The 7237-nt window shown below is 55.9% G+C and overlaps 2 pseudogenes; one reads left to right on the top strand and one right to left on the bottom strand.

Annotated features, from left to right (window-relative positions):
• LOC137356267 (myosin-10-like) overlaps positions 1-930 on the bottom strand; it is a 43734-nt pseudogene extending 42804 nt beyond the window's left edge.
• Positions 931-969: 39 nt separating this feature from the next.
• The window catches only part of LOC137356266 (myosin-10-like), a 44278-nt pseudogene continuing 38010 nt past the window's right edge, over positions 970-7237 (top strand).

Genomic DNA, 7237 nt, shown 5'->3' with positions numbered 1-7237 from the left:
TCTCCATATCCCTCGGTTAGACCACACTTGGAGCACTGTGCACAGTTCCGCTCTCCGTATCCCTCAGTTAGACCACACTTGGAGCACTGTGCACAGTTTCACTCTCCATATCCTGGGTTGGACTACACTTGGAGCACTGTGCACAGTTCCAATCTCCATATCGCTCGGTTAGACCACACTTGGAGCCCTGTGCACAATTCCAGTCTCCATATCCCTCGGTTAGACCACACTTGGAGCACTGTGCACAGTTCCACTCTCCATATCCCTGGGTTAGACCACACTTGGAGCACTGTGCACAGTTCCAATCTCCATATCCCTCAGTTAGACCACACTTGGAGCACTGTGCTCAGTTCCACTCTCCATATCCCTCAGTTAGACCACACTTGGAGCACTGTGCTCAGTTCCACTCTCCATATCCCTCAGTTAGACCACACTTGGAGCACTGTGCTCAGTTCCACTCTCCATATCCCTCAGTTAGACCACACTTGGAGCACTGTGCTCAGTTCCACTCTCCATATCCCTCAGTTAGACCACACTTGGAGCACTGTGCGCAGTTCCACTCTCCATATCCCTCAGTTAGACCACACTTGGGGCACTGTGCACAGTTCCACTCTCTATATCCCTGGGTTAGACCACGCCCGGAGCACTGTGCACAGTTCCAGTCTCCATATCCCTCAGTTAGACCACACTTGGAGCACTGTGCACAGTTCCACTCTCCATATCCCTCAGTTAGACCACACTTGGAGCACTGTGCAGAGTTCGCTCTCCGTAGTACGAAAGCAGAAAATGCCGGAAATGCTCAGCTGGTTCTGGCAGCTTCGATTGGGAGAGAAAAACTGGGTGGACATTTCCGATCTGTGACCTTGTGTTGGATCTGGGGAAAGTGTGGAACGGGATAGCTCCGGAGCTAGTGAAAGCCGGGAGTGTCATGGAGTTATAGAGCAGCAGAAACAGGCCCTTCGGCCCATCATGTCGGTGCCGGAGAGGGGCAGAAAACAGAAGGGAAGGCGTGTGACTGGGTGGCGGGCGGGGAGAGATTCAGTGAGGACGTAGTGGGTGTCGTAAAGCCAAAGGGAGGGGTAATGAAGATTATGAATCGGTTTTCGATCGGTCGACGTAGAGAATTTTCCGCTCGGGGGCGAGACCGGAACGAGGGGGCTATCGTTATAAGATAATCACTAATAAATCCAATGTGGGGGGAGGGAATTCGGGAGAGACGTCTTTCCCGGAGAGTGGGGAGAATGTGGAACTCACTACCACAGGAGTGGGTTGAGGCGAATCGCAGGGCATTTGAGGGAGGGGGAAGGTGGATAAACACAGGAGGGAGAAAGAATAGGAGGACACGTTGACGGGGTGAGATGAAGAGGGGGCGGGAGGAGGCTCGTGTGGAGCAGTAACCCCGGCACGGAGCTGGGGAGAGGTGGGGGCCGAATGGCCCCTTTGGCTGCCCGCTCCAGCTGACCGCACGTTTGACCTTTGCCCCCCCCCCCCTCTCCCTGCTGCCTCTCAGGAACGGAAGCTGCTGGACGACCGGGTGACGGAGGCCAACTCGCAACTGCTGGAGGAGGAGGAGAAGGTGAAGGCCCTCTCAAAGTTGAGGAACAAGCACGAAGCCCTCGTCGCCGACCTGGAAGGTGAGTGCATTCAGGCCCTTCACTCAGTTGGCAAGCGATACAGGAGCAGGAGGAGGGGCATTCGGCCCTCAAGCCTGCTCTCTCCCCACCCACCCCCCCCCCCCCCTCCGCCCCCACCACCCCCAGTTCAATCGCTCACAGCCGACCTCCGACCTCAACTCCTCAATCCCGGACAAGCCCCCATATCCCTCCGCGCCCAAAAGTCTCTCCCTCTCCACCTTGAATAGACTCAACGACTGAGAATCCGCAGCTCTCTCCGGAGAGAGAATTCCAAAAAATTCAACAAACCCCTGGGAGTGAAGCAGTTGCTCCCCGTCTCCGTCCCAGATGACCGACATTTTATCCTGAGACAGTGCAGCACTCCCTCAGTACTGGGCACCGGGGGGGAGTGTCGGTCTGGATGATGGAGCACAAGTCCTAGAGTATATACATCTCCTCCGACAGTGCAGCACTCCCTCAGTACTGACACCGGGGGAGAGGGGCGGGGAGCGTCGGCCCGGATTACGGAGCTGCGCTGACGGCCGCCTGTTCTGCTTCCCCGTCCGCAGAGCGCCTGAAGAAGGAGGAGAAGGGCCGGCAGGAGATGGAGAAGCTGAAGCGGGAAGCTGGACGGTGAGTCGACCGATTTCCAGGAGCAGATCGCGGAGCTGCAGCAGCAGATCGAGGAACTGAAGCTGCAGTTGCTGAAGAAGGAAGAGGAGTTGCAGGCGGCACTGGGCAGGTGACCGGAGTGGCGGGGGGGTGGTGGGGGGGGCGGGTTTCAGAGAGGGCGGAGTGTGGGGGGGGGGGGGGGGAGGTGGGGTTCCGCTCGGCTGAGACGCAGCGAATGACGTTTATTAACCAGTCCTTTTCCTCTCCCTGCGCTCTCGCTCTCTCTCTCTCTCTCTCTCTCTCTCTCTCTCTCTCTCTCTCTCCCCCCGCAGGATCGACGAGGAAGTGTCCCAGCGGAACGGCGCCCTCAAGGCGCTGCGGGAGCTGCAGGCCCAGCTGGCCGAGCTGCAGGAGGACCTGGACGCCGAGCGGGCGGCTCGGGGCAAGGTCGACAAGCAGAGGCGCGACCTGAACGAGGAACTCGAGGCGCTGAAGACTGAGCTGGAGGACACCCTGGACACCACGGCCGCGCAGCAGGAGCTCAGGTGGGTGTGGGGCGCGCGGTGGGGGCCCCCCGGCGCGCGAGGCTCGACGGACGGACGGGCGTCTGACCCTCTACCCGATCTCTCTCTCTCTCTCTCTCTCCCCCCGCCCCCACCCCCAGGACCAAGCGCGAGCAGGAGGTGACGGAGCTGAGGAGGGCGCTGGACGAGGACACCAAGACACATGACGCCCAGGTGCAGGACATGAGGCAGAGCACGCGCAGGCCCTGGAGGTCCTCCTCCGAACAGCTGGAGCAGACCAGACGGGTGAGAAAACAGTGGCGAAGGGAGAGGGGGGGGTGGGGAGTCCGAACAAACGCCCACACCCTCCTCCTTCCCCCTGCTCATCATTCCAGCAAACTCCAGTCACAAACCCCAGTGTTATACAGTGACGGACCTGTCCCCACCAGTACTGTATTCCAGTGTTATACAGTGACGGACCTGTCCCAACTGTACTGTACCCCAGTGTTATACAGTGACTGGACCTGTCCCCACCAGTACTGTACCTCAGTGTTATACAGTGACAGACCTGTCCCCACCAGTACTGTACCTCAGTGTTATACAGTGACAGACCTGTCCCCCACCAGTACTGTACCCCAGTGTAATACAGCGACGGACCTGTCCCCCACCAGTACTGTACCCAGTGTTATACAGTGACAGACCTGTCCCCACCAGTACTGTATCCCAGTGTTATACAGTGACGGACCTGTCCCCACCAGTACTGTACCCCAGTGTTATACAGTGACAGACCTGTCCTCACCAGTACTGTACTCCAGTGTTATACAGTGACAGACCTGTCCCCACCAGTACTGTACCCCAGTGTTATACAGTGACAGACCTGTCCCCACCAGTACTGTACCTCAGTATTATACAGTGACAGACCTGTCCCCACCAGTACTGTACCCCAGTGTTATACAGTGACAGACCTGTCCCCACCAGTACTGTACCTCAGTGTTATACAGTGACAGACCTGTCGCCACCAGTACTGTACCCAGTGTAATACAGTGACGGACCTGTCCCCACCAGTACTGTACCCCAGTGTTATACAGTGACAGACCTGTCCCCACCAGTACTGTATCCCAGTGTTATACAGTGACGGACCTGTCCCCACCAGTACTGTACCCCAGTGTTATACAGTAACAGACCTGTCCCCACCAGTACTGTACCCCAGTATTATACAGTGACGGACCTGTCCCCACCAGTACTGTATCCCAGTGTTATACAGTGACGGACCTGTCCCCACCAGTACTGTACCCCAGTGTTATACAGTGACGGACCTGTCCCCACCAGTACTGTATCCCAGTGTTATACAGTGACGGACCTGTCCCCACCAGTACTGTACCCCAGTGTAATACAGCGACGGACCTGTCCCCACCAGTACTGTACCCCAGTGTTATACAGTGACAGACCTGTCCCCACCAGTACTGTATCCCAGTGTTATACAGTGACGGACCTGTCCCCACCAGTACTGTACCCCAGTGTTATACAGTGACAGACCTGTCCCCACCAGTACTGTACCCCAGTGTTATACAGTGACAGACCTGTCCCCACCAGTACTGTATCCCAGTGTTATACAGTGACGGACCTGTCCCCACCAGTACTGTACCCCAGTGTTATACAGTGACAGACCTGTCCCCACCAGTACTGTACCCCAGTGTTATACAGTGACAGACCTGTCCCCACCAGTACTGTATCCCAGTGTTATACAGTGACAGACCTGTCCCCACCAGTACTGTATCCCAGTGTTATACAGTGACAGACCTGTCCCAACTGTACTGTACCCCAGTGTTATACAGTGACAGACCTGTCCCCACCAGTACTGTACCCCAGTGTTATACAGTGACAGACCTGTCCCCACCAGTACTGTACCCCAGTGTTATAGTGACAGACCTGTCCCCCCCAGTACTGTACCCCAGTGTTATACAGTGACAGACCTGTCCTCACCAGGACTGTACTCCAATATTATACAGTGACAGACCTGTCCCCACCAGTACTGTATCCCAGTGTTATACAGTGACATACCTGTCCCCACCAGTACTGTATCCCAGTGTTATACAGTGACAGACCTGTCTCCACCAGTACTGTACCCCAGTGTTATACAGTGATAGACCTGTCCCCACCAGTACTGTACCCCAGTGTTATACAGTGACAGACCTGTCCCCACCAGTACTGCACCTCAGTGTTATACAGTGACCGACCTGTCCTCACCAGTACTGTATCCCAGTGTTATACAGTGACAGACCTGTCCCCACCAGTACTGTACCTCAGTGTTACACAGTGACAGACCTGTCCCCACCAGTACTGTACCCCAGTGTTACACAGTGACAGACCTGTCCCCACCAGTACTGTACCCCAGTGTTACACAGTGACAGACCTGTCCTCACCAGTACTGTACCCCAGTGTTACACAGTGACAGACCTGTCCCCACCAGTACTGTACCTCAGTGTTACACAGTGACAGACCTGTCCCCACCAGTACTGTACCCCAGTGTTACACAGTGACAGACCTGTCCCCACCAGTACTGTACCCCAGTGTTATACAGTGACAGACCTGTCCTCACCAGTACTGTACCCCAGTGTTACACAGTGACAGACCTGTCCCCACCAGTACTGTACCCCAGTGTTATACAGTGACAGACCTGTCCCCACCAGTAGTGTACCCCAGTGTTATACAGTGACAGACCTGTCCCCACCAGTACTGTATCCCAGTGTTTTACAGTGACACACCTGTCCTCACCAGTACTGTATCCCAGTGTTATACAGTGACAGACCTGTCCTCACCAGTACTGTATCCCAGTGTTATACAGTGACAGACCTGTCCCCACCAGTACTGTACCCCAGTGTTATACAGTGACAGACCTGTCCCCACCAGTACTGTATCCCAGTGTTATACAGTGACAGACCTGTCCCCACCAGTACTGTATCCCAGTGTTATACAGTGACAGACCTGTCCCCACCAGTACTGTATCCCAGTGTTATACAGTGACAGACCTGTCCCCACCAGTACTGTATCCCAGTGTTTTGCAGTGACACACCTGTCCTCACCAGTACTGTACCCCAGTGTTATACAGTGACAGACCTGTCCCCACCAGTACTGTATCCCAGTGTTATACAGTGACAGACCTGTCCCCACCTGTACTGTATCCCAGTGTTATACAGTGACAGACCTGTCCCCACCAGTACTGTATCCCAGTGTTATACAGTGACAGACCTGTCCCCACCAGTACTGTATCCCAGTGTTTTACAGTGACACACCTGTCCTCACCAGTACTGTACCCCAGTGTTATACAGTGACAGACCTGTCCTCACCAGTACTGTATCCCAGTGTTATACAGTGACAGACCTGTCCCCACCAGTACTGTATCCCAGTGTTATACAGTGACAGACCTGTCCTCACCAGTACTGTATCCCAGTGTTATACAGTGACAGACCTGTCCCCACCAGTACTGTACCCCAGTGTTATACAGTGACAGACCTGTCCCCACCAGTACTGTATCCCAGTGTTATACAGTGACAGACCTGTCCCCACCAGTCATGTACCCCAGTGTTATACAGTGACAGACCTGTCCCCACCAGTACTGTACCCCAGTGTTATACAGTGACAGACCTGTCCCCACCAGTACTGTATCCCAGTGTTTTACAGTGACACACCTGTCCTCACCAGTACTGTACCCCAGTGTTATACAGTGACAGACCTGTCCTCACCAGTACTGTACCCCAGTGTTATACAGTGACAGACCTGTCCTCACCAGTGTTATGTTCTGTCTGTCTCTATCGCTCTCTGTCTATGTCTCCCTCCCCCTGTCCCCCCACCACCACCCCTCCCCCTGTCCCCCCACCACCACCCCTCCCCCACCCCGGTCGCTCCCTCCCTCTCTCCCTGTCTCTCTCTCTCCCTCCCTGTCTCGACCGCCCTCCCTGTCTCGCCCTCCCTCCCTGTCTCGCCCGCCCTCCCTGTCTCGCCCGCCCTCCCTGTCTCTCTCTCTCTCTCTCTCTCTTGCCCCACCTCCCTCTCTCTAGACCAAGGCCACACTGGAGAAGAGCAAGCTGATGGTGGAGAGCGAGAGCCACGAGCTGGTGAACGAGGTGAAGTCGCTGACCGCCTCCCGGGTGGAGTCCGAGCACCGGAGGAAGAAGGCCGAGTCCCAGCTGCAGGAGGTTCAGGCCCGGCTGACTGAGACCGAGAGATCCCGCGCTGAGCTCTCCGACCGTCTCCTCAAAATGCAGGTCAGGGCAGCCCGCGAGGTGCGGGGGGGGGTCTCCTGCAAATTAGGAAGGACGTCGAGGGCCTTGGAGAGGGTGCGGAGGGAGATTGAGGAGAACGGTCCTGGGGATGAGGGACTTCAGTTATTGTGGAGAGACTGGGAGAGGCTGGGATTGTTCTCCTGAGAACAGAGAAGGTTAAGACGGGGATTGAGCAGAATGATCCCAGGGATGAGGGACTTCAGTTAATGTGGAGAGACTGGGAGAG

Source organism: Heterodontus francisci, chromosome 45 (assembly GCF_036365525.1).
Source record: "Heterodontus francisci isolate sHetFra1 chromosome 45, sHetFra1.hap1, whole genome shotgun sequence".
Classification (NCBI taxonomy): Eukaryota; Metazoa; Chordata; class Chondrichthyes; order Heterodontiformes; family Heterodontidae; genus Heterodontus; species Heterodontus francisci.
The sequence above is the reverse complement of the archived record's forward strand: the minus strand, read 5'-3'. Positions and strand labels throughout refer to the sequence as shown.